This window comes from Pteronotus mesoamericanus, unplaced genomic scaffold (genome assembly GCF_021234165.1).
Source record: "Pteronotus mesoamericanus isolate MK-2021 breed Mesoamerican mustached bat unplaced genomic scaffold, CSHL_Meso_final scaffold_31, whole genome shotgun sequence".
Lineage (NCBI taxonomy): Eukaryota > Metazoa > Chordata > Mammalia > Chiroptera > Mormoopidae > Pteronotus > Pteronotus mesoamericanus.
The window spans coordinates 17,221,217-17,229,515 of record NW_026555312.1 but is presented as its reverse complement, the minus strand read 5'-3'; positions in this window follow the sequence as shown (position 1 = coordinate 17,229,515).

Sequence of the window (8,299 nt, the reverse complement as noted above, 5' to 3'; positions counted from 1 at the left end):
TGTATGAAATAGGGCTCTATATTGCTTTTATTTCAAATAATAGTGGTCCATGTACCTTATTTGTTGAATAAGCCTTATTTTGCCCATTGATTTGAAATATCAAGTTAATCATACATATATTAATCAGATATATACATTTGTCTCTAGAATGTCCATTATATTTCATTGATCCACTTGACTATTTCTGTGCTGGTGTCATGTTGGTTTAATTGCTGAGACTTTATAATGGTTTTAAATATTTTTAATATTTTATAATTAATTTTGACATTTAAAAAAGTAAATAAAATCAATCTGCATTTAAGAAAGAAGAAAGAAAGAAAGAGAGAGAAAGAAAGAAAGAAAGAAAGAAAGAAAGAAAGAAAGAAAGAAAGAAAGAAAGAAAGAAAGAAAGAAAGAAAGAAAGAAAGAAAGAGAGAGATGGAACTCCTACCTTTTGTAACAACCTGGATGGAACTGGAGAATATTGGGCTAAGTGAAGTGGGCCAGTTGATGAGAGACAATTATCATATGATCTCACCTATAAGTGGACTCTATTCAACAAAATAAACTAATGAAAAAGATAAACCACAGGCATGGAAACGTGGAGCAGACTGAAAGTGACCAGAGGGGAGGGGGAAAGAGGACAATGGTGGAAAGAAGGGGAAGAGACTAGACAAAGAACATGTATGAATGACCCATGGACATGGACAAGAGTGGGAATTGATTGTGGGAGCAGGAGGTGGGGGTTGGATGGGTGCAGGGAGGTAAAGGGGCAAAAATTGAGACAACTGTAATAGAATAAACATGAATTATAAATTTTTAAAAAATTAAAAAATTAAAAATTATTTTATTTACAAATAATTATAGAAATTTTATCTCTCATTCTTTTTTTCCCAATTATCTCAGTAAGGACAATTTAGAAAGAAAGAAAAGCAAACATATTATATTTCCCTTAATTTAGTTGTAGATAATCTTGCCATCAAGCTTGCTTACATTGCTCTTTATCTGGTGCAATGGAAAAAAACAACTTCCTCTTTCAAGGTGACAAGCTCCAGCGACAGACAGCTGCCAGTGATGGCTGAGTTAGCTGGCAGTGGTTTCCTCCATTCCACTTGTTTTTTGATTCCACAGTTGAAGAACAGAAGGCAAAAATAAACAAACAAAAAATCCTTAAGTAGCCCCACATGTAACTCTCAAAGAACACTAGTTGGGACAATCTTCTTAAAGAATAAACAACAGTCCTAACTGGGGTGGATCAGTTGATTGGAGTGTTGTCCCATACACTGGAAGATCACGGGTTCTCTGGGCCTACATGAGAAGCAACCAATCCATGTTTCCCTTTCACATTGATGTTTTTCCCACTTTCTTTCTCTTTCCCTTCTTTAAAAAGGAATGATAACAGTCTTTTTAAAATGCCCTTAATAATATAGCATTTTTGCTTTTTAAAATATTATAAATTGATGAAAGATATTTTCTCTCCTTAGTTCTATCCACACTTACGTATAAGCTTAACAAAAGCAGGTAGTCATTGCACTTTGTTTTTTCTTGAAACTGGGCTGTAGGAACACCCACCTTTGTTATATTTCTCCTACTACAAATAATGTGGGTGAGTTCTATTTGCTTGTTGGCTGAAAATATTAAATGAGTTAAGCTCATTAACAATTCTTTGTGAATATTTATACACTGTTCAAGGTTTTTTAAAAAATTTTTACATGTTTTAACAGGCTATCTGCCTTTATGCCACTTACTGGTGGGAGCAATTCCCTGTTTTAATGACCATTTATATACCACTCTTCAAAGTAATTCTGCTGAATTTTTTAACAACTTTTGGAAACCTGAGATTATTTGTGCAAAGTGTTTACTAAATTATCAAATAATGCTTGTGAAAGATGTATTTATTGTAATATAGTCTACTACAGGAGGGATGTCTGGGTTATCAGCATAAAAATACATGAAGGAGAAGTGACAGAGACTGCTGGGCCCTTCTCAGGAATCAAGAGAGACAGCCGACAGGGCAGTGAGGAAGGTTGATGGATCTTAGAGCCTGATTAACATAGAACCAGAGGGAAACCCCTGAAGAGAAAGAGCTGAGTCTTTGTTGCTCTGTATATGGGAGAAATGGCAGCAAAGAGCCGGGAAGTAAGGATAGGGAATTGATTGGGGAGCACTTCTTACTTGTGTCCTGTTCTCTCCTCCATTACTTTGTCTGCTGTCATGGAGTAGAAAAACCATAGTTCCAGGTGAATGCCAGGTAAAGGAGTGGGTAACATCACAGAAACTCTGGATCCTAGGTTGAAAGAGAAGGCAATCAAACATGGTGAGATAATCTGGCCAACACTCTGTACATTCCATTCTTCTCCTACTCCACTTCCACCTTTGGCTAGGTAACTATAATTGAGGAGGTTCATCAAAAAGAACCATATTGGGGCAAAAGTACTGGGGGTTCCTGAGGATTAGGGCCACTTCAGGGCAGGGTTGGGTGTGGATAACTCAGATGGAACCTCAGAGGCTCTCCTGCCTGGGCATAGGCCCCTTTGCCTGACTTGCCTGAGGCAGTGTGAGCTAGAGCTGAGGCATGCGTCCCTCCCTCTGTGGACACATCATCAGCCAGTATGGTTCATTGATCCAAAAGAATATGAACTCAGAGAAAATAAGAAAACATCTGCAAAGCACAAGCAATATAGAAGTTAGATCACATATGGAAAACCTATGCTGAAGTAAGTAGAATTAAGGAACATAGAAAACCAGAATTTAAAATAAGCATAATATAATATGAGATAAAGGAGAATATCATGAACATGTACTGGTGTCAAAAATCATGAAAAAGAACATTTGGTGAGATGTTGGCATGAAAAATGTTATAGTTGCATGAAAAATGTTATAGCTACATAAAGGCCGTAAAACTTAATTAATATAATGCGTACAGCCAGATAATTATTGATCTGGAATATTCCAAGAGCTTCCCAAGAAGCCATCAATAATGAGTAAAAAAAATAAAAATTATTAAAGTTAAGAGATATGAAGACAAGAAACAGAAAGTGAAAAAAATCTAATATGAGTCCTAGAGAGGGAGGGAAAATGTAATCTATGAAAGGAAAGGTATGAAATGTAAATATCTGTATAATATAGAAGTTCCAGAGAGAAAGAATGTATGTATACAATTTAATCAAGAGAAAGTAGAAATGGAGAATATCAGAAACAAAAGAAAATCTGGTAAATAAGACAGATAACAGAAAAAAGTATTCAAAATAAATATAAATGAATAAATTAAAATGAAAGAATAAAACAATACAAACAAAACAAAATACAACCCAGCAATATAGTCTATGGGACGAGTTTACAATAAAAAGATATTAAAAGTTTGAAAATAAAGGAAAAACTATGAGTTAAAAGAACACATTATAGCTATTTTATTATTTGTCAAAAATAAAATTTAAGATAAAATTATTCTTAGGGACCAAAGAGAGATATTATTTCCTTTAAGAGGGATAATTGATAAAGGTTCCAAATTCATCTGGAATATATTCAAGTAAATAGTCTTAAAAATATAAAATAAAACTGATATGGATTAATCAACTTACAGGTGAATATTTGAATAGTCCCTTTTCTGAAATAGATTAGAGAGATCATGCAGACAAAAAAGAAAAAGACTTTGCCACACAATTTATAAGTATATATTTTAAAGGAATATGTATTCACCTTTTTTCATACATAGTTTTTTATTAAACAACTTTAAACACTTTACTGTAAAAAGCCATAAAATTTTATAAACATTTTGTAATAGAATCTATACTATAGCAGAAGAATAAACACAATTATTTACATGCAATACTGACAAATTTGGCACTTACTGAAAAGAAATGTACAAAGCACATCCTGAAGAAGAAATTTAAAATTATCAAAACACAGGACATCACTCTCATGCACTTTGAAAACACCTCACAAGGACTCACGGCACAGCTACCAGAGAGCAACAGGCTCCCTGCTCAGAGTTATGTACTGTTTAATGTGCTTCCATAAGTTCATTATAAAACCACCTGAACATTGTAAAAATAAAGAAAAAGGGGTCATACCCAGGAGAGGGACTATATAGTTGCAGTAATTGACCAAGAATTTGGCAAGAAAGACAGTTTAAAAAAATTCTGGAGAATCAATATTACACAGATTATATTTTTTGATCATAAAGCAATAAAATTAGAAAACAAAACAAAGGGAGGTTCAATATGAAAAGTAAGAATAGTTATACCCAGTTCTAAGAGATTAATTAAACTAAAGAGACATTTATTAAGCATGTAACAACTTGCAGTCCCTGGGTACCCACAGAGTACCTAATAATGCCCATTGAAATATAGGAAAAACATAATAACTTATTTACATTTCTCTCTTATACTTTTTAAAATCTATGTTTGCATATGTTTTATAATCTACATAATACATTGGTACAGTATTTTAAGTATATAATTCATAAATTAATTATTATACACATTAGCACTTGTATTAGCTTCCTAGAGTTACCATAACAAATTACCATAAACTGGGGTGGCTTAAGAAGAACAGAAACTTATTCTCTTAAATTCTGGAGGTTTGAGGTTCAAAACCTAAGTGTCATCAGGACCATGCTCCCATCGAAGGCCATAGAGGAGAGCCCTTCTTTACCTCTTCCAGGCTTCAAGTGGTTGTCATCAACGCTTGGCGATCCTTGGCTTGCAGCCACATCATTCCAATCTCTGTCTCCATCTTTGCATAGCCTTTTCGCCTCTGTCGGTGTGTCTCTGTATTTCCTAATATCTCTCTCTGTATCTCACCCCCCCCCCCAGCAAGGACAACAGTCACTGGATTTAGGGCTCACTCTAATCCCACATGACATCATTGTAACTTGATTATGTTTGAAAAGACCACATTTCTAAATAAGTTACAGCTACTAGGGAAGAACTTCAATCTTTCTTCCTGAGGTCACAATCCAACCCACAACAGTGGAATATACACAAACTGTTTAAAAATAATAATAAGAGAGAAAAAGATGGCGGAGGAGTGAATGGGAGTAACACAAACCTCCTCCCAATACCTAACTGGAATTGTAACTAAATAGTGGAGAAATCACCTGGAAAACAATGGAACGATATAGGGAGAGGAGCCTTGGAGCTGCGGACATACAGTGGAATCAACGTTCACACATCCGAACGGGTGAGAAGTGTGGTGGAGGCTCAAGAGGGTGGGCTGGGCACCCACAGGCACCAGCACCAGAGGGACATTGAAACAGCCAGTTGGATCCCCCTGAGAAGAACAGGGTCTGAATCATATACAGGGACCCCTAGACTACAGAAGCTGAAACCAGGAAAATGCACAGATAAAACACAACCCCAAAAAGCTTAGGGGTGCTCTCTGCCAGGCCAGAGACAGGCAGCTGGGGATGCAAAGAGACATTTAAAGGGCCACCGCAAAAATTTGCAATAGCAGCTGCCTTCCTTGATCTCTGGGTAGAGGTGGCAAGAGACTGGGTTGGTGCCTGAGGAAAGATTGGTGAAGAAAACTTTGTGAAGAGAACTGAGACGGTAGCCAGCGGAGCCCCAGTCATAACTCACCTCCCCCTCTGCAGCTACCATCTCGCTCAGGCATAAGTGAATCAATTAACCTGCCTTTTGCGCGCTCCACACACAGCTTTTGCGCATGTGGGCTGGAGGCTGAGTGCAGACTGGCTGGAAGAAATAGAGGATCCCTGGCCAAAGGGGACACACAGCTGCATAGAGACCCTTGAGGAGAGACTGGAGATGGAAGGGCTGGGAAAAGAACTGGAGGATTATCTGAGATTCCCGGAGCAGACTCCCTCCCCATTCCGTATTCCCCATTTTGCACAGGCAGGCCATGCCCCCAAAGAGGCAGAAGCAGGCACCTGAGCCAAAGGTGCATGATTACAATGCGGTCCACAGAGTAGTGGATCCCTGGCCGAAGAGGTCAAAGAGCTGCCCAGAGACCCTCAAGGGGAGATTGTAGACAGAGGCATTAGGGAGTCCCAGTGCTGACTCTTCCCCAGTCCACAATCTACATCTTGCTCAGGCAGACTACTCCCCTGAGTTACAGCAGCCTATAAGGGCACGATAGTCCCACCATCAGGAGGCACTGCTCTGCCCTGTGGTGCCTAAGCCTGACAGATGAGGACAGAGTGACCAGATTAACAATCACAGGAGACAGACACAGATGGTAGATTCCTGGAGGATTCAGACAAATGGCCCAAGGTCAGATAGGGTCAACAACTGACACCATCAGAGGCAGACCCAGAAAGATAAGTAAAGAAATAAATAAATAAATAAAAAGACCCGCCTACTACTATAGAAGTTTAATCCACAGAGTCAGGAAATCTAGACAGATCAATTGAGGCGGAAGCAAAAAAAAAAAAAAGTAGACTTTCACAAAAATGGGAGGAAAAAGAAGTTCCCCCCAAATGAAGGGAAAGGAAGAATCCCCACAGAGAGAGCTAAATGAAATAGAGGCAAGGGAACTATCAGATATGGAATTTAAAACAATGGCTCTAAGGAAGCTCAATGAGCTGAGCCAGCTCAAAGAGAACTATAAGAAAATGCAGGGAAACTATCAGGATCTTATGGCAAACTATAGCAACCTGGAAATGGACATAGAAACTAGCAAGAAGACTCAAGAGGATATGAAGAATACCATTTTTGAATTGAAGAACACAGTAGAAGGAATCAAAAGCAGACTGGATAAAGCCGAGGATCGAATCAGTGAGATGGAGGATAAGGTAGAAAAAAGCTTCCAGAAAGAACAAGAAATGGAAAAAAGATTCAAAAAGAACGAAGAGGCATTTAGGGAAATACAGGACAACCTGAAACGCAATAATATCCGCATAATAGGGATACCAGAAGGAGAAGAAGAGAAGCAAGGGATAGAGAACATCCTCAAAAAAGTCATGATGGAAAATTTCCCCAATTTGAGGAGAGAAAGGGTCTCATGGATACAGGAGGCACAGAGGGCCTCACTCAAGAGGGACCGAAGGAGGTCCACTCCAAGACACATCATCATTAAAATGGCAACTATCAAAGACAAAGAGAGAATCTTCAAGGCAGCAAGGGAGAAGGAGAAAGTAACATACACGGGGGCCCCGATACGCTTAGGAGCTGACTTCTCACAGAAACACTACAAACCAGAAGGGAATGGCAACAAATATTCCAAGCCATGAAAAGCAAGGGCCTACAACCAAGGCTGCTCTACCCAGCAAGGCTCTCAATTAAAATAGAAGGGGAAATACGGAATTTCCCAGACAAAAGAAGGCTAAAAGAATACATCTCTACCAAACCAGCACTCCAAGATATGCTAAGGGGACTGGTTTAAGATGAAAAAAAGACTGAGAAGGAGAAAAACACAGATACAAAGAGAAAAAACAAATAGGTTTTATCAGTAATAACTCTCAGTGTAAATGGACTAAATGCCCCAATCAAAAGACAGGATAGCTGAATGGATAAGAAAACATGACCCACACATATGCTGCCTACAAGAGACCCACCTCAGAGCAAGAGACCTACTCAGATTGAAAGAAAAAGGGATGGAAAAAAATACTCCAAGCAAATGGGCAAGAGAAAAAAGCAGGGGTTGCAATACTTATATCAGACAAAATAGATTTCAAAATAAAAGGCCATAAAAAGAGGGCACGTTATAATACTTAAAGGAAGAATCTATCAAGAAAACATAAACATTGTAAACTTATATGCCCCCAATATACGAGCACCCAAATATATAAGGAAAATCTTGGACGACTTTAAAAAAGATATTGACAGCAACACACTGATAGTAGGGGATTTCAATACCCTACTGTCAAAAATGGACAGATCTTCCAAACAAAACATCAACAAGGATATTGTGGAGCTGAATGATGCACCGATTCAAATAGACTTAACTGACATGTATAGAACTTTACATCCCAAAGAAGAAAAATACACATTCTTTTCAAATGTGCATGGCAGTTTTTCAAAGATAGACCACATGATAGGACACAAAGCAAACCTCAGCAAATTCAGGAAAATTGAAATAATACCAAACTTTTTCTCAGACCACAAGGGCTTGAAACTGGAAATCAACCTCAAAGAGAAACTTCAAAAACTTGTAAACTCATGGAGAATGAACAGTAGACTATTAAACAATGAATGGGTCAATAATGAGATAAGAGAAGAAATAAAAAAATTTCTGGAAACAAATGAAAATGAACAGACAACAGTCCAAAGCCTATGGGACACAGCAAAGGCAGTCCTAAGAGGGAAGCTCATAGCAATACAGGTCTACCTAACAAAGATAGAAACATTTCAAATAAAAG